This window comes from Camelus bactrianus, chromosome 4 (genome assembly GCF_048773025.1).
Source record: "Camelus bactrianus isolate YW-2024 breed Bactrian camel chromosome 4, ASM4877302v1, whole genome shotgun sequence".
NCBI lineage: Eukaryota > Metazoa > Chordata > Mammalia > Artiodactyla > Camelidae > Camelus > Camelus bactrianus.
Genome location: NC_133542.1, coordinates 6,832,060 through 6,852,719, shown reverse-complemented (window position 1 = coordinate 6,852,719; position 20,660 = coordinate 6,832,060). Strand labels below are relative to the sequence as shown.

General features: G+C 36.0%; 1 pseudogene; it reads left to right on the top strand.

Moving 5' to 3' along the window:
- Nucleotides 1-18,568, top strand: part of LOC141577427 (large ribosomal subunit protein uL16-like) — a 34,472-nt pseudogene extending 15,904 nt beyond the window's left edge.
- The last annotated feature ends 2,092 nt before the right edge of the window (nt 18,569-20,660 follow it).

Here is a 20,660-nt window from a genome sequence, read left to right as displayed (position 1 = left end):
ATTTTTTTATTTTCAGATAAGATTCAAAATAATACTTTTCAAGTGTCACATGAAAAAGGCTGATGCATTAATAAGAGACAACAGAACGGTGACTAGAGCAGGGACTGAAGCCCCGTTGTGTGGGTTCGGTACGGGCTGCCACACTTGGTTATGTGACTCTTGGCAAGTTGTTTAATTTTCTTGGCCTTAGTTTCTTTATTTGTTGAGCTGGGGAAATAACAACTATTTCATGGACACTATGTTGTTAGGTGAAGTGAGATAACCACCGAGCAGCGTAGCACGCTGCCCGCATGCAGCAGTGGCCTTAGGGGGGAATTTGGCAACATCTGCAGATGTTTCTGATGGTCACAAGTAGGGGAGAGTTGTGTGAGAGGGTGCTGCTGGTGTCTAGTTGGTAGGGGCCAGGTGTAAACCTTGTACAGGACAGCACCCCATGATGAAGGATGATCTGGTCCAAAAGGTCAAAGATACCAAGTTTGGGAAAACTTGCTCCATCATTAAATTCTCTGTTTCTCATTTGATTCCTTCCTTTGTAGTATAAGGTACTTTACCAGTTAGATTGTGTGTAAATACTGATTATTGATAAAGATAAAGCATAGACATGGATAAGCCTCTAACCCACATTTTAAAACATAGACATAAAGGAAAATTAACAGATTTCATGATTTTTTTTTAAGATGATAAGGCAATTACTCAAAAAGTAAAAGTATTTATACTTGTTATTCAGAAGCTAGGAAGGGTTTCCAGGAAGATTTTACTAATTTTTATACAATTTAAAAAATATTTATTCACCCCATCTGCCTGAATTAATTTTTTTAAATGGCAAACTACTCACGTGAATGTATAGCAAGAGTTAGGGGGCTTACAGAATGTGAGCACCATGATATGTAAATATGTGTAAAGTCAAGTACACACTAATGGAAAAAGCAAGTGTCAGTGTTAATAGAATGATCATTGGGAGAAACCTTGCATCATGTCTGATTTCCCTTTCTTCCTTCAAGTTTTATTACTCACTGAGGAATTAATTTTTTTCCTACTGTTTAAAATTGAACCCTGTCCATTTAAGGAGCTTCTAATTTGATCCCCTTGCTATTTTCCTTTATTTTCCTACCCGAATTGATACTTTGCTTAAGGGAGAGCCTTTTCTAGTCCAGATTTAACCTAGCATTCAAACCTCCCTTTATTTCAGGGAGAGATTTAAGTGCTAATGCTCTAAGGCTGGAATTGGAAGGAGCTAACTTTTCCCTTATATATATATTATTAGCTGTGTACCATCTTTGGGAGAATTGGAAAAGTAGTCAATTGCATCATTTTCTGTGTTGTAATTCAAATGACTGTCTGATTCCATCTAAAAACTGACTGTATCTCCATTTGTATGTAACATGTATATATTTAATGCAGTTTATGTGTGTGTGTGTGTGTGTGTATGTGCATGTATATAGTTTCATGTATGTGTCTGCACCTGGCTATTTCCTCTGTCTGGAGTACTGTTTTCCTTTCACCTGTGAATCATTTATCCCTTAAGACTCTATTTAAATACCATCTTCTTTAGAAAGCCTTTCCTGGTTAATGTGAGTAGAGTTAGTTGTTTTTCCTCCTGATTATGCACAGTATCTATGTGGCTTTCATAGCACTTAACATAGGTATTTGTATTTTTCTCTTCTACTAGCCTGTCAGTTCTTTGAGGACAATGGTTCTATCTTATTTATCTTTTTAGTGAATCTCTCCTCCCCTAAATGCCTAACATTTGCTGCCACATAGTGGCATATAGTAAGTCAACCAATGAATGAGAGAGAAAAAAAAGGGAACGATTTTCTAATAGGCTCTGCGAGAGGAGAATATTATTATCTTGTCATCTTTGTATCCAAGTGCTTAGTGTAGTGTCAGTCCAAAGGTGTTCAAAAAATATTTATTAAATGAATTAGAAGACAGTCACAAAAGTTGATAGAGATTTCATGTGAACTTTTCCCTTCATTTCTAGAAAGTATAAAACAGCCTATTCTTTTGGTACATGTGATGCATTAAGGTGACCTTCTTCTTCTTGACTCAGCAATGAGACTTTTGATCCAACAGGTACTTCCTGAAAGATGCTTTTGGTTGATTTCTTTTCCACCTAAGTCCCCATTCTCATGTTGAATGTGTTGGAAAAATGAGTATATGGTATCAGCCTTACACCGTGGGTGCGCTATCATTAAGTACAGGTGTTAAATATGGCCTCTGATCTCCTCTGCCCAGTGTGAGCAGGTCTTTATTCTCAAGTTTGGATAATGACTAAGGCTGTTGAAACATGGGAGAGAACAAGGGTGAGGAAGGTGCCTGCTACGTCTATTTCTTTTGATGATTGATTTTATACCTCAGAGCTGCCCCTATTTATTTATAAAGAATTAACTAGGAGAGGGCTGAGAATCTACCGGATAAAAGTGTAGATTTGATCATTTGATAAATTAATAATTTGATCATTATTTGTTTTGATTATCATTGTTACCACTTATTGAATGTTTGCAATATATCAGACCCTCTGCTAAGGATATTTACATACGTTATTTATTTCTCACAGCAGTCCCTATGAAATAGATACTAAGAAGCCTGTTTTATGGGAGAAGAACTGATTCAGAGAACTTTCCAAGAATGTATAGCTAGGAATTTGAATTCACAGAACTAGGATTCAAATCCAGATCCATCTGACTGTGGTCTATGCTTTTAGTCACCGTGCTGCTGCCTCTTAAGTTTCAGTGGAGGAGGTTTTTTTTTTTTAATTTGTGTTTTTATTTATTTATTTTGGGGGAGATAATTAAATTTATTTATTTATTCATTTATTCATTTATTTAAGGAGGTACTGATGATTGAACCCAGGAACTTGTGCATGCTAAGCACACACTCTATCATTGAGCTATGCCCTCCCCCTTTAGTGAAAAGTTTTATATTGAAAATTGTAGTACTGAAATAGGAGGGGAAAATAATCAGATTTCATCCTATACAGATATTAGAAGATTGACAGACTCTTGAAAAGCAGTTTCCACGTTTATTTTCTTATACAAAATAATTATGAAATTTAAACCTGTAATTTAACCAACTTGCAGTAATTTGCATTTTTTAAATTAAATTCAGTCTTGCCCTTGGTATCACCATCAGGACAGGCATCCCAGATACATCTTTAGCAGTAGAAGAAGCCTGTGTAAGTCAAATCTAAAGGCTTAGGGAGCAAAGTGATGTTTATAAATAATTATTTTCTATCTGTAAAATGTGTTTTGTCATTAGAGTTAAATCTTTTGAAAGAGATTCTTATTTAGGAGACAAGCCTCAGAAATATATTATTTAGATTTGGAAATGTACGGTTTGTCATGCTGGGAATGGGTAGCAGAAAATTTGGGAAGCAGCACTCGTTAGTCTCTAAGATATACAGTAAGTCAGTGGATACAAGCAGAGTGTTTTCCTTATGTGGTTTTTTAAACAATTTTTGTTTGCTGAGATAGTGTTTGTCATTAGAATAAAATTCATTTTTCCTTCCTCCGCATACTTTGTATGGGACTATTCCTTAATTAGTTTATTTATAGTTGTTTTAGATTTAATAAATACAGTGAGAACATAGTTTTGACGTCTGTGCCCTGTTATTTTTATTTGTTCTTTAGGAGATTTAAATAGTTTTGAATTTTATTTTGTTACCTTAAAAAGAGCTAAACCTGAATATTGGTCTTTAAAAATGTCTCATAGAAGATTTTCTCTTTCCTCTTGGTTGTGTTTTAAATACTGTATTTCTAACTGTAGTTATATACATTTGAACTTTGCTCCTTCCAGAATTATAATTCAAAGCCTTTGTAAAATTTTATCAAAAGTTACATGCAGACACTAAAAGCAGTGTGCTGAATGATGGTCTATTAAAGATTAAAAGTGCCTGAATAGCTCACAGTGAAAAAGAATGTGACAATGAATATATGTATGTTCATGTATAACTGAAAAATTGTGCTCTACATTGGAAATTGACACAACATTGTAAACTAACTATAACTCAATTAAAAAAAAAAAGAAAATGCCTGAATGAAATAAATTGTGGTAAATAGGAATTTATGGTTGGTGTACAGGGAGTCAGATAATCCTGTCAAGACCTAAGGATCCTGTCTTAGGCACCTTACTGTTTTTTCACATTATCTATCTTTATCCCCCCCCACCGCCATCAACCAGGCAAACAGGTTTTATTTCTACCTTGTAAGCTTGCATACTTACAGTTTTGTAAAAAGTTTAAGGTTATAGAAAATTTATAAATAATTCTGCAAACATACATAGTAGACAATCAAGTAAATGTGCAGTAACTTTGAATTACATCAGCTTTAAATCACATAATTCTTTATAATTGGTCATAGATGCACTTATTTGCAGGCATACATGTTGGGTTTCCTTATTTTTGTGTCCTACTTCCAACATTCATACATTTTCATACTTGACCAGGCAGAATTGCATTCAAACTAGTGATGAAAAACTCAGCATAATTGTACTGTGCCTGAACCACTATTCCAGTAGTTCCCACAATTTAGCAAGCATCAGGATCATCTGGGGGCTTGTAGGACCATAGATGCTGGTCCCCAATCCTGGTATTTGATTCAGCAGGTCTAGGGAGAGACCCAGGAGTATAAATCTTACGTTTTCACAAGTGATACTGATGATTGGGGGCCCAAAATTTGAGAACCAATGTACTGTACTAATGAGGTGATGCAAACCACTTATTTCAGAAGTTCAAGTACTTGTGTATAAAAATTAAGGCTTTGAACTTGTAACCTTAATTAGCAATACCCAATTTTAGACATCAATTTTTCATGTTGCATTGGTTACCTACTCCTGCTTCTTAGCTTGCACTGTTTTGGGTTATAAAGCAACAACATGAGCTTTAAAGCAACATTTATTTGGATTTGAATATTGCCTCCTAGTATCTGATTTGCATAAAAGTACATTTGTAAAAGGCTTCTATGGCCTAGATAATGTTATTTGATTTTTGAAATATTTTGAAAAATAATATTGCACCTGCTATAAAAAAGACTGAATAGCATCCAGGAGCCTTACAGGCACAGAAAAGGAAGTACTGACTATTAAAAGAAGAGAAAAGCCTGAGACACTATCCCTCCCATGGAAAAGAAACATAAAGTATATTGGCCAAATATACTGTCTTCTGGGATTTTTCATTTTTAACAGGCAGCTGGGGGATGCTGAATTGGTGGTCCTCAAAACTATTTTGCATAGCAAAGCCCTAGAATGTCAGTGTCTAATGTTTCCATGTAAGTTTCAATTACATTTTTAACACAGAAATAGATACAGTACTTGAACTCATAAACATTTCACTAAGGTAAAAAAAAACACAGTAACCAATTTTAACAGTGCCCTGGCAAATTCATACAATAAAAGTAAAAGCCATCCCAGGGGGACAGTCCGTTAGTATCCTCTATAGATGCACAGTTTGTCTTTCTTAGAAGTGAATATTAATATGGCACTATTATGAAAACAATATTGATGTCAGCGTTTGAGTGCTTAATATGTGCCCGGCACTCTTCTGTGTGCTTTGTATGTGTTAACTCATTCAATCCTCACCACAGCCCTCGGAGATAAATATTGTCCATGTCCCTGTCTTACAGCTGAAGGTTTGGCACAGGGGGGCTAGACATGCCGAAGACCTCACCTTCAGTCAGTGGTGGGCCCGGGGCTGCAGCCAGGAGGTCTGGGGCTGTGGCTGGAAACCCTCACCACTATTCTATATGGTAGTCCTTGTCTGTACACTTCATATATCATTTATAGATGAGTGTCTGGCACACAAGGTCTATTGAAGTGCAGGCCATTTGCAATGGCATTTAATTATACACTCTATAAGGTTGGCAGAGCATGTCATTATCCATTTGTGTCTGTATATATGTCTGTATATTTTTCTGCTATGAATTAGGCTCCAGACTTGATTTAAATTTCCACTAGTCCTTCTTTTAATAGCTGAGTTCCCTGAAGTTCTTAGAAACTAGATGATTGCCTCAAATTATATGGCCTTGCTAGATCTCAAAATTAGCTTTTCTTACCACACATTCAACTTTATTTTCATTCCTTTTGAAATGGATAAGGACTAAGATTTTTACTTATTTATTTATTTTTGGAATGATATTGGTTTAGAAAGACAGAGGCAAATATGCTAAATCGTATGCCCAGTTGCTGGAGGAAACAAATTGTTATGTGTTCTAAAGTTTTTTACCTGTAAAATTTTGAGAGTAGTATTACCTAATCCTGCTGCCTTGTGAAATTGAATCACATCACTCATAATAATGTGAAATGTAAGAAATTGTACTGATGATGGAGCATATCAGCAGCCTTTAAGAGAAATAATATAAACCATATTTCCTCAAATCTAAGAAGCCTTCTGTGTTAGTTTTCCATTGCTGCTTTAGCAGCTCACCTCACAGTCACTGTCCATCAGGAGTCTGGGCGTGGTTAGCAGGGTCCTGTCTTCTGAGTCTTACCAGACAGAAATCAAAGTGTCAGCCAGTGCTGCGAACTCATCTGAGGCTCACAGTCCTCTCCCAGTCTCACTTGGTAGTTCACAGAATTCAATTCTTTGCCTTTGTAGGAATGGCATTCCTGTTTGCTTGCTGGCTGGGAGTAACAGACACTCCCCTAGAGGCTCCTGGAGGCCACGCTTAGTTTCCCACATGGCCTTCTGTATGCACAGTTCACAGCATGGCTGTTTGCTATTTAAAGACAGTGTTCTCATAAGAACTGATTTTTTAGGTCAGGCCAACCTACAGTAATCTCAGTAATTTAAAGTCAGCTTATTAGGGATTTTAATTACATTGATAGAATCCTTTCACAGCAGCATTTAGATTACTATTTGGTTGAATAACTTTGAGAAGGTGTGTAAACCAGGGTGTTAAAATCTTGGGAGCCATCTTAGAATTCTGCCCACCACATGATCAATTATAAGACAAATTGTTATTTTATTTGTCAATAAGGAAGAAAAATGCTGGCTTAAAGTATGATAGAGTGCATTATAAGTACTTGGATATTGCTTTGTCCAAAAAAAAACCCCCAAAAATAAAACAAAACAAAAATAGAACTGTGTTCATTCATCTAATCACAAATATTTGCTTCATGAATAACAAACTTAGTCCCCACTGCTGCCTTTCTGTGCTTTTTTGCAAGCATCAATTTTTTTTTTTTAATGCTGAATCATAGTGTAATCTTTTAGAGGATATTAAAAATTGGGTCATAAATGTGACATGTGTGTACCCCAAGTACACATAATTCAGCAAAAGTTACAATGATATAAACTGTCAGTGACCAAATTTGCACATGCCCAGGGAATGACAGCTACATTGTGACCACCACAGGGCAAATGGTGATTGCTTTTGTTTGTTTCCTAATTATTTGCAATCAGCTTTATTGAGATATAATATATACAGTAAACTGCACCCATGTAGGGTTTCATTTGATAAGTTTTGACAATTGTATTCATGGAAACACTACCACAATGAAGACATTTCCATCAGCCTCAAAAGAGTCAGTTCCTTCACCCCAAGCAATTTTGTTGTTGTTGTTGTTGTTGTTGTTGTTATTGTAGATTAGTTAGCATTTTCTGGTATTTAAGTGAGAAAAAATGGTTATGGAGACAGTATTCTTAATTTTGGGGTTTTCTCCAGACCCCCTCATTCTTAGAGAAATAATTTCCTTTTTAGGTCTTAGGCTTATCCCTTCAGTGTGGGGGTAAAATGATTCTCCGTGAAGCTTTCTGGCCACTACTGAGGACTACCCCTGACTTCTACTTTGCCTGGGCATTGTTCACCACCTGTCGGAGTTGGCTGTCCTGCCCCACACGTGTGCGTGTGTGGCTCCCTGGCCCACTGCTCTGTTTGCTGTCTGTGTGAGGCCCAGCAACAGCGGCGGCTTTCAGCTGGGAGTTTCAAGCTCCTAAAAAATTTCACATCATTGCTGTCTGAGGCTGTTCTCCTGTTACTTAAGGCAAGAGAAACAGGTGACATTAATTTTTAATATATTTTATTTAATATATCACAATATTATTATTTCAACATGTAATCAATATGAAACTATGAAAACTTATTAAGGAGATATTTTAGATTCTTTTTCTAGTACTCCGAGATCTGGAGTATATTTTATACTTACACCATGTCTCAGTGTAGACTTAGCCACATGTCAAGTGCTTACTAGCTTTTGGCTGGTATATTGGACAGTGAAGATGTAGGTTATGAACTTTACTTTTCCCATTAAGACAGTAGTGTATGGATTCCACAAGAAATTTGCTTTAACAATGCTTGACTCTCTAATAGGTTAGGGCTTGCGTATTTCAGAATGGTTTCAATGGTTGAGATATAAAATACTTTGTTAATAAAGACAAATACATTTTTATATATTTTCCTCCTTATACAGGTAAGCTTATTGTTGAAAATTTGAAAAAGACTGGGTAAGAGACTACAGATTGCCTTTATTTCTTAATCCAAAGATGGTAAGTATTGAATTCTGTTGAATTTCCTCTTTGTGAATGTTTCATTTTCAATTAAAGAGAAAAGAGATTTATTTTTGTCTTATTTCCTTGCTCCTCATATTCATATATTTATTGTTATTGACAGTCCTTTTGCCCCTTTGCTTACACTTACTCATTCAGAGTCCCAGGCTATATTCCACCATGGGGACCCTGTGAGAGGTCCTCTGTGGAGTCTGGTTATCTGAATGGTGCTCCCTAGATGGGCTTAACAATAGAAGCCCTGATGGCCTTTACGTATTCATTGCTAAACCAATATGGTTGCTTTCTATTTTTCTTACCTGTAGTATTTTACACACACACACACACACACACAAACACACACACACACACACACACACACACACACCTTTTCTGTGTTGTTGAGATATAATTCACATGCCAGAAAATTTACCCTTTCAGAGTATACATTTTAGTGGGGTTTAGTTTATCCATGAAGTTTTGCACCCATCACTACTATTGAATGCTTTATCATTCTCATCACCTCAGGAAGAAACCCCAAGCCCATTAACAGTCCCTTCCCATCTCTCCTCTTCCCAGTTCCCTGGCAACCACAAATCTACTTCCTATTTCTATGAATTTGCCTATTTTGGACGTTTCATATAAGTGGAATCATACAATATATGGCCTTTTATATTTGGCCTTTTTCACTTAGCATAATATTCAAGTTTCTTCTATGTTGTATTGTGTATCAGTACTTCATTCTTTTAGGTCTGAGTAATATTCCATTGTATGCTGATACCACATTTTGTTTATTCATTCTTCAGTTGATGGTCATTTTGATTTTCTCCAATTTTTGGCTATTATGAATAATCTAGTTTTTGTGATTACACTCATTCTTCAAAAACATTACTTTCTTCATATTATGTCCCATTCTTGTCAAAACTTTCAGTGGCTCCCTATTGCTTGTACAACAAAATAGAAGATGCCTAGTTCACATTAAAAGTCTTCGCTACTTTCCTTTCCACCCTTCTTTTCCATTGTGTTGTAGTTTATTATTTCTAAAATATGTGCTACATATGAATATAGATTATGTAAATGATATATATAATTTCATCAATTTAATTTATTTTAAAATGATCTAAATTTTTAAGAATAAAGACTTTATTTACAAACCAAAGAGTAGATTGAAGGTAGATAGGTAATCTGGAGAATTAGAACAGAGTAAAGTGAAATATTATAGAAAAACAAAGAAAAAACTTTTCTGGATTTGACCATAATGTCAAACAGAGACATTCATTTTCATATAATGTGAAAAAGCACCTCATTTGAGTCAGCCTTTGATATGTGGAACTCACTCAAATCATTCATTTTCTGATTAGCATGGTTATTTTTTTCCGGGGCCTCAGTTTTTCTGTTTTTTTTTTTTTTAATCCAGATAGTGTCAATCTTTTTACCTTTTTGACATGTCTGAAATTGTTAAAAAGGAAATATTTTTATATAAACTTAAAAATAATTTTCCCGACTATTTTTTGCATACACACACACAGATATAAATGTATAGTGGCATTTTTCTCCCATTATATGGAAAAATAGAACATAGTATATAGACTTAAAAAAAATCACAGTATATCTTAGAAATCTTTTCAGAATAGTACATTGAGAACATTCTCACTTTTTTTTTTCCTGCAGGATAATTTCTTTAAAATGTGTATCCACTTGAAATGTGATTACCTATACTTAGAAAAAGAGAGAAGGGGATATAAATGGGAAAAAGGAAACAATGTGCAGATGTTTGGACTTTGTTTATAGGTGAAAACAATGAAAGATCAGAAAATTTAAGTAATTGCCCAGGATCATGCAACCAGCGCAGGGTCCTGATGCTAATCTAGGTGTTTCCAAGCTCCTGGCCTCCCTGCTGTATCCATGTTGCATTTGATGAAAAAAAGGAGAGAGAAATCATGCCAACTTCTTTTTCAACAGAAATAATAGAATTCCAGACTTTATTTTCTGGATTAGTCCTTTAAGAAGCTTTGCATTCTGAAGCCTCTAGGTGTGCTTTTCAATCTTAAAAAGGACTATTTCTGATATAAAAAAGTAACATGAAATGATAGTAAATAAAACACTTTAGCTCTTTCCCTTCTGTGCGCCACTGAATATCCTGGTGTCACCATGGGCCGCCACCCCGCCTGGTGTTACCAGTGCTGTAAGAACAAGCCACACCCAAAGCCATGCTTCTGCTGAGGTGTCCCTGATGCTAAGATCCGCATCTTTGACCTGGGGTGGAAGAAGGCAAAAGTGGATGAGTTCCCACTCTGTGGCCAAATGGTGTCAGATGAATATGAACAGCTTTCCTCTGAAGGCTCCAGACAGGTATGCGGGGTGACTTTGGAAAGCCCCAGGGCATGGTGGCCAGGGTCCACATTGGCCAAGTCATCATGTCCATTGGCACCAAGCTGCAGAACAAGGAGCATGTGATTGAGGCCGTGCACAGGGCCAAGTTCAAGTTCCCTGGTCACCAGAAGATCCACATCTCAAAGAAGTAGGGATTTACCAAGTTTAACACAAATGAATTTGAAAACATGGTGGCAGAAAAGTGGCTCATCCCGGATGGCTGCGGGGTCAACTACATCCCAAATCGTGGCCCCCTGGACAAATGGCAGGCCCTGCACTCATGACAGCCTTGGTGCTGTCCCCTCCTTCCACACAACCACCAATAAATCCTACTTTCCTGTCAAAACAACAACAACAACAACAACAACAACACTTTAGGATGAATTGAGTAAAGTACTGAAAAAGAGACCCCAATATACATAGGTATTTATCGCAGGCAGCATTTCAGATTGGTGAGGGAGAAGATGGATGATCTGATGATTTTTTAAAAATTTATTTATTTATTATTGGTTTACATAAGTATTTTTTATTTTGGTGGGAAGAGGTAACTAGGTTTCCTCACTTTTAGAGGCGGTACTGGGGGTTGCACTTTACTACTTGAGCTGTACCCTCCCCCATGATTTGGTGACTTACGTTGCAACAAATTTCTAATTTGTCAAAACAACAACAACACCACCTGTTCATTGCTTCAGTCTTTACATAAAAAATAATTTACAAATTAAACAAAAGATAATATAAAAGGACTATGTGAGGTTAGCTTTCTTACTAGACTGAACTGAGTGAGTACAGCCATGAAAATTTCATTTTTTTCTTGATCACTATATTTTTGTGTGAGTTCTGTTTGTCATGGGTTTTCTCCAGCAAAAGTCCCACTGTAGAAGAGTGAATTTTCTCAAGACTTTATCAAGTAAAGAGAGTGAGAGGGAGCCAGCGACCAACTCCCAAGCTGTTGCAAAGCTCTTATATTTATTGAGAATAGTCAAAAAATAAATCAAAGTGAAATACATCATAGGAATGTGTAAGGGGTATGGTGTATGTGCAGGGATGCCGGTCGGCAGTTTCAGTTCATGAAAAACAAAAACATTATAATCTTAATTTATACTTAGAAGGTTACAATATTGATAATACAAATGGTTATTTTAAGCCTCAAACAATCATGAGCAAGGTTACAGTGTTCTGAATAATTGATAATGAAACCCCAGGCCACCACAGAGTCTTCATACTATAATCAGAAATCACCTAAGCACGCGAAGCAGCCCAGCTGCCCCCAGCTGAGGGCTAGGTCAGTTTTCTGTGAGCAGGAGTGACCTACACTATCCACCTGCGCCTGGTAAGCCAAGCACGTCCTGCCGGTTAGGGCGAGGGATGAGCTATGGTTTTCCATAAGCAGAAGCAGCCCTGAGTCTGTGACCTTGAACTAAACAAAGTGAGCAAAGCATGTCTCTGCTTTTCACGGCGAGGAGACAGTTCATAGCTGGTCCCTGCTCGCACAGCAGCTTCAAGGCAGCTGAGCAAAGTCCCGCAGCTAAGGCGGTGACTGCCACTGAGAGTTCAGTCTTTTGTGCTTTGGACATTTTGCTTTGAAGGAGCAGTATAATGACAAACACAGAAAGCATGGGTTTTGATTATATATTTCTTATGTGTTTACATAAATGTGAGAATATGATTTCGTTAAACAATCATTACAATATCAAAATTTGTTAACCCAAGTTTGTGCTCCCACAGTTTTGTATTTTCTGTAATTGCTCCTTAACACCAACTTGGGGCAGGCTCACAGCTTTCCTGATGTGTTTTAGTTACAAAAGCTGTAGTTGTGCTCTCGTCCCTTATTAAGCGTGACCTGTGACAGGAGGGACCTGTCCTACTCTGTGGTCTTTCACTCCCTTCTCCCCATTGCTGGGAGTTGTACATTTATGCAGCCTTTTTTGGATTATCTGTTGAAATAAGGTGCCGATGCCCTGTGACTCAGGAGCTGTACCTCCAGGAACTGAGCGCTACAGATATGCTCATGCAACCTTATCTGAAAGGTGAGTCCTTTAGAGATGAAAATTCTTTGTTCTGATAGAAATTCAGCACATCTGCAGCCTGTGACTTAGTGTTTACTAACAAGAGAGCTGCTAAACCTACCCCAGCTCTCCTGGCACAGTGGTGAGTTATGTTATAGCTTACCTACTGGATGTTTAACTTGTTCCCAGTGCTTTTTAGTATAAAAAATGCTGCAGTGAGTATCTTGGTGTACATGCTACCCACTCATGAGTGCTGAGAAAGTGTCTTACCTGCTGTAGCTAGGAAAGTCTTCTGCTTTACATTTTCCCTCCTCGTACTTCAAGGAGCACAGGAGAGCTCAGTTTAAAGTCACAGCTGATTGCCTGCAGGGGCGTGTGACTGATGGCAAGCCCTTGGCCCTTCCTGAGCAGGATTTTCTGCAGATCTGGGCCTCTCAGACTGACCTGGGACAGTGGTAACAAACGAGCTCTTCACTGTTGCCCACGATCAACTTCTCCACCTTCCTCTAGGGGTGTGTGTCAGTCAGGGTGCCATTATTTGTTTTGGACAAGACAACCCATTGGTGAGAGAGCCCCGTGCTTTTCTGGTCCCCTACCCCACTGTGATGCCATTGTGCTACAGTCGTGTATAGTTACTGACTCACAAAACATCTTCAACTGTCATTAAGGGGGTAATACTGCAGCCAGTTGAAAACTATCATAAAAATGTTGGCAGAAATTATATAAGATTTTTTCTGATTTTCTTGGCTTCTCTTTTTCTCGTTCCTTTAGCAAGAAGCAATGGTAGTTTAAGTTACTTAACTTGAGTATCTGCCCTAGCACATGTCATTTTTTTTTATTATCCCAATGAAATTCTGGGTCAACAGTAATAGTTTCTTCACAGGTACAGAAGTAACTTGATATGATATAAAAGCAAGATTTTATTCTGATTTATTAGCTTTGTTTTTTTTTTTTGTGTGTGTGTGTGTGGTTTTACTTTTATTTTTTTGTCAAACTCAGGAAAAAACTACCAAAATATTGCAAAGTTTTCCCATGTAGTCTTCATCGAGGTTCCCCAAATGTTAACAGCTTACACAGTGACAGTGTAGTTATCAAAATCAGGAAACTAACACTGATATAGTACTGTTACCTAGTCTCCCGGCTGTATTCAGTTTTCACCGGTTGTCTCAGTAATGTCCTCCCTCTGTCCAGGATCTGATGCAGTTGCATTTTAGTTGTCATGTCCCCTCTTAGTTTTCTTTAATCTGAAACCATTCCAAAATCTTTCTTTGTCTCTCACGACTCTTATACTTTGAAGAGTACTGGTCAGTAATTTTATAGAATGCCCCACAATTTGGATTTGTGTTTTTTCCCCATGATTCAATGAATGTTAAAAATTTTTGGTTAAGAGAACTCTACAAGTGACGTTATTAAGCTTACTAAGAGGCACGTGCTACTGATTTGTACAATTACCAGTGATGCTAACTTGTTCACTTGGTTTAGGTGATACGATTGGGCTTGTCTGCTGTAGTTGTGCTTTTCCTTTGTAATTAATAAGTGTTCTGTAGGAAAACACTTTGTGACCAGGTAATTATCTTATTTTACATCATACTCTCTAATTTTTATTTTCATTGATGATTCTTACCTGAAATGATATTATTACCGTGGTGTTTGCCAAATGGTGATTTTCTGTTTCCGTCATTCCTTCTGCATTTATTGGTTGGATCTCCTATAAAGAAAAGCTTTCACCACCAAGCCCATAAAAACCAGCAACATGGCGCCTTCACAGCCACCCCCTCTCTCCCTCTTTGGAGACAGCCCACAATCTGTCTATGGAGTGTGTGCCTACTTTTAATCTGAGCACCCAAACCCCACACCTCATGGCCTTTCTCTTGCCGTTCAATGTATCTCTCTGAATAAATCTACATTCAATCAAAAAAAAAAAAAAAGAAAAGCTTTCCTTCTTAGGTATGTGTTCAATTTTTAAATCTATATCAGAATAGCCTTGAGGATTTTTATTTTACTTATATCAGATGTACTTACAGATTCTTATTCTATGGATTCAATCTATTACCATCATTATTTTTGTGCTATAATTATTATAGTTTGGCCCTAGGGAACCCCTTCAAGAAGGCTTCTGTCCCATCACTTTTTGAGGATTGACTGGCTTTCTAGTACCACAGGATGTCCCAGGCTCATCTTGTGCATTCTCTGCTCTAGCCCTGGAATTAGCCATTTCACCAAGGAAGATTAGCTGTCTTTATTGAAGATTGGAATTCTTCTATGCTCTTTCCCTCATACTTGTATGTCACCATCTTTTAAAAATCTTTCCAATATAAAACCACTTTGGAGGATGTGGGCATGTAACTCTGTTGAACAGAAGTTAGTTTATATCCAGTAATTCCCTTTGTAGTATATTCTGTTTAGTTCCCAGCAGATTCATCTTGCACTAATTAAAGTGGGAGGATTTCTGCACAGGTTCCACTGTGCCAAATATGTTATTTCATGGAAACATGGTTGAAGATTTTCTTTGGTTTCATTGAGTACTTGATAATAACAGTTTTGAAAACTTTTCCAAGAGCTTTCTTCCAATGCTTATAGTATAGAAATATTTATATTCTCCATATTTTTAGTATAGCTGACTCAATTTTTTTTCCTTAAGAAAAATCTTGACTTTGCTTTAAGTACTCTCTTGGTTCACTTCCAAGGTGGGTTGGCCATCTATCCAGAGTACAATTTTGATTAGGCTTTACAATGTCTACAAAAGATTTCAGCCTTTTCTCCTTATTTATCATGTAAAACACATCTTTGCTCTTAATATACAGTATAAATTAGATCCCTGTCACAAACTGTAACTTCAAATTTGCAGTCTCTAGAATGGTGGAAAAGACAAATTATGAAGCATTATTTACAAGCCATTAGTTCCTAGACACTTGAACTTAAAACTAAGGGAGGCATTAGAACTCCATGTTCTTAGACTGTGTTGTTTTGGCACCACAGATTTCATTCATACTCTTTATTAATTTATCTTGTATTTATCTGTAAATTACCTTTACTAGTGGTTCTCAAAGTGTGGTCCCCTACCACTAGTAGTGCCAGCCTCCTGTGGGAACTAGTTAGAAGGGTAGCCTTCTTGGGTAACACCGAGAGGAGGTATTGTGGGTTATCAAGCCCTCAGGTGATCCTGATGCAGGAGAAACATTGCTGTGTCCATTTCCTGTAAATTGTTTCCAATTCCTGGTGGAGGTACAGAGTGCCAGTTTTCCTTTTGCTGTTTTATATTATCTGTTTTACCTAGCTTGTAGGGGTAGTGAGTTATTTTGAAGATTAACTCTCTGTTCTCTCCTCCCCTTGAATCTGGTAGCCTCAAATTTACTTTCTGTCTCTATGAATTTGTTAATTTTAGATATTTCATACAAGTGGAGACTCATACAACATTTGTCCCTTTTGCCTTGCTTATTTCACTTAACATAATGTTTTCCAGGTCCATCCATGTTGTAGAATGTGTGTCAGAACTTCATTCATTTTCATAGTTGAATAACAGTCTATTGTATGTATATATCATATTTTGTTTATCCATTCATTTGTTAATGAACACGGGTTATTTTCACTTTTTGGCTGTTGTGAATAAGGCTTGCAATGAATGTTGGTGTATAAATATTTTTTAGAGACTTTATTCAAATCTTGTGTATATATCTAGGAATGGAATTTGAGGGTCATATAGTAATTCTGTTTTTATCTTTTTTAGAAAATACCAAACTATTTTCCACAGTGTATGTATTGTTTTTATTACCACCAACAAGCTACAGTTTCTTCATATCCTCGCCAGTGCTTATATTTTGTTTTAAAAAAAGTATTAAAATTTTAAAATAATTATGGCTACCCCAGTAGGCACAAAGTGGTGTCTCAGTGTGATTTTCATTTGCATTTCTCTAATGGCTGATGATGTTAGGCATTTTTTCATGTGCTTTCTGGTCATTTATATATCTCCTTTTAAGAAATGTCTATTCCAGACCTTTGCCCATTTTAAAATTAACTTGTTTGTCTTTTTGTTGTGTTATACAAATTTTTTATATATTTTGGATGTTAAACCCTTATCAGATATATGGCTTACAAATATTTTCACCCATTAGGTAGGTTAACTTTTTACTTTATTGATAATATCTTGATGTACAAAAGTTTTATTTATTTATTTATTTTAAAGTTTTACATTTGATGAAGTCCAATTTATCTATTTTTTCTTTTGTTGCTTGTACTTTGGTGTCATATCTAAGAGCTACTGCCATGATAATGGCAATCCACGATCATGAAGATTTACCCCTGTGTTTTTGCATAACAGTTTTGTGATTTTAGCTTTTATATGTAGATTGTTGATCCATGTTGAGTTAACTTTTGTATATGGTGTGACGCAGGGGTCAACTTCATTCTTTTATGTGTGGAAATCCAGTTGCTCCAGCACAATTGGTTGAGGAGACCTTTCTTTCTCCATTGAATGAACTTGGCACCCTAATCAAAATCACTTGAAAATAGATTTATGGCTTAAAGTCTGGACTTTCAGTACTGTTTCATTGGTGTATATGTCTATTCTTATGTACTATGTTGTTTTGAAGATACATTTCTCATGCTGTTTTATATACTTTTAAAAAACTTCTTTAGGCACTTTAGGTGTTATTTTAACTTTTTATTCTTGATAAGTCTAAAATTATGAATAACTTTAAACATTTAAAATATTGCACTTAGTAAATTATAAAGAAGTAACTTTAGTATTATGTGATATGTACACCCCTGGGCTTCTGAGGGAAGCATGAAAATGCACAAGACTTGTTTCTGTTCTCTAACAACTTGCAACTCCATTCATTTACTTTAAAAGTACTATACTTTTGCTTTGCCGTTCTATTTTTTCATGTGAGTCCACCCTTATGATGTCGTTAGTATAGTATATGAGATGCTTATCCCTGTTGCAGCAAAGATGTAAAATTTAGATATAGTTTTTTTTGCTGTTGTATAGTTTGTATCTTTACTTTAAGTACCTAATTTTATTACTCTTGTTATGTTTTTATAATTCATTTCTGTTATATTCTGCAACTAGTTTCCTAGAGTATGGGTCTTTCATGTTTTAGTTTTTTATGAAAGACACTTTAAGCCAATATACTACTGAAGTTTGCCTCCTTCTGTATGTTTTTACCCATCCATCTGCAAACACGGAATCTTTCTTGGGCAAATTTTTATTCTGGTGCTGAGACTTGTTCACTGTGTGTTGTGCAGATAGTGAGATGGGCTATTGTAATGTGAACTTACAGGGTAAATTTTTAGTAGTTGATAGCGATGTTCTAAAGCATTTGCTCCTCTTGCAAGAACTTAATTATGTTTATCTTTAGTTACTCTTGCGTAGAATAGCACTGTGTGATAGAAATATAATTTGAGACACATATGTTATTTAAATATTTCTAGTACCCTCATTTAAAAGAGTTAAAAAGGGCTAGATATAATTTTAATGTATTTTATTTAATCTGACATATCCAGGATATTATCATTCTAACATTTAAACAATATGACAAGATTGAGATATTTAACTTTTTTTAAAAAACTTTTTCAAGTTTTTGGAACTATGTGTTCACTTTATATTTATTAAATAAATTTTGTAATTTTTTTTTAAATTGAGGTATAGTCAGTTTACAATGTTATGTCGATCTCTGGCATACGGCACAATTCTTCAGTCATACATGAATATATATATATATATATATATATATATATATATTCATTTTCTTATTCTTTTTTACCTTGAGCTACTATAAGTTATTGAGTATATTTCCCTGTGCTATACAGTATAAACTTCTTTATCTATTTTACTTTTTTAAACCAATTCCTTGAAACCTAGTAGGTCTTTTACATCTTGATTGGATCACCAAATTTTCATCAAAAATATTTGATCTTAGTTGAGACTTCAAACAATTTATGGTTGAAAATGTAGATTGACATGACTAAGTTGTTCCAAAGAAACTTATACTTTTCAATGTCTGAATTAAGTGCCAAAATTTTTTCTTTTACTATTTTTATTTATAATGATAAAACTTGTTCATGTTTTTTTTGAATTTGAAGCAAAAGTTTAACAGTTTCAAATCTGTGCTAATTAAGCAAATTCACTAATTCTTGTGTCAACTTAGTGTTATTAACATCATTTCCTAAGGATATTGCATAAGTTGAACAACAAGTTTAAACTCGATCAAAACAACAAAGTGTTCAACTATTTCTGATTATTTTTGCAGCCAATTTTACAACACTCTGTATTGTAAATAAAATATTCTGTACATTGATTCATGTTAGGGAAAAGTGTAAAATCTTTATTATCAAATCATATTATTGTAGATTCATCACCAGTTGTGGGTTCTGGCCAGCAGAAGTCCCACCGAGACGGAATAACTATTAAAGACTCTGTGGAATATTCAAGAGAGCGAGAGGGAGTTGGGAGCCTCGAGCCTCTCCAATCTCCCACATTTATTGAGTACAGTCAAAGGAGGAATGCAGGGATTTAGGGAAGGATAGGATGGGATCACAATGAGTACAAAGGCTTTGTTTATTGTTGGTGTTTGGCTCAAGGTCAGAGGACCCTTTTTGGTGAATCATGTTCGTGGGTGTTGAGCCTTTCAGCTCATCAGGGCGGAACGTATGAGAATCAGCTGCTTAACAACTTGGACTCAGGCGGCTGTGCCTGTCTTAGGTTGCCCCCCTCAGGGGATCTTACCCGTCATTGGCTACCCAGCCTTCTCACCTCAGAGTCTGCAGCTTTTTACCATTCCAGCCCAAGGCTGTTTTGGGGATAGAATACTAACAGCAGGCACGCCCAGCGTTTATAGCCAGGGACCTGGGTCATTGCTAAAACTTCAAGGCAGTTACTAAGCAAGTCTTCTTTAAGGAGATAAGCGGCTGGGATCTGTTACAATTTGTTAACCCAATCATGGGCTCCCACAATTATAAGAACTTTCAATTTCAACATAAATTTCTGTACCTGTGTAACTAGGTCATAGGTAAAACTTCTCTTTCTTTGGTACTTGAGGCCATGGTTGTTTACCTGTACTGAGATACCATTGAGAAAACATGAGCACTGCCATTTTTATCTTTGATTATTGAATATTGAAAAAAACACTTTCTTAATCAGCGTCAATAATACAGTAAATCTTTGTGAAATTCTTCCTCTACTCAACCATTGAGCAAGGAACACAAGATTCTTAAATGTATTGTTTTCTATTTTTTCAGAAGTTTTGCAAGCTGTCTAGGATTTTTATTATTTTCAAGCACATACTTATCAGTTTTAACAATTTAATACATGCTACGTTTCATAGCTTTAGAATGCTGAGCACAAACATTTTTTCATTCTATTTTTTGAGAGGGAGGTAATTAGGTTTAGTTGTATGTTTGTTTGTTTTTGATGATGGCACTGGGGATTGAAACCAGGACCTTGTGCATGCTAGGCACACACTCTATCACTGAGATATACTCGCCCCCTCACAAATCTACTCTATGTATGTCATATAATGGAGCAGAGCAATAAGAGGAATATCAGTTTCTTCTTTTAAAAATCCAATAAGTGTAGCTTTTTAACCTAACATGGCTGGAGCTGTCTATTGAGACAGAGACTAATATTTTAATATATAGCTGAAATTCTTTGGCTGTGTAAAAGATGAAAAATAATCCATGCTAAAATTTTGATTTTTTTAAGGTACATATTGACATTTCTTCTTAAGTTTGGAAGTTCTTTCAAACAAAATGTGTCTAAAGTTGTACTTTGGTAGTGTCTCTTGTATCATATGGCTTATCTAAAGCTA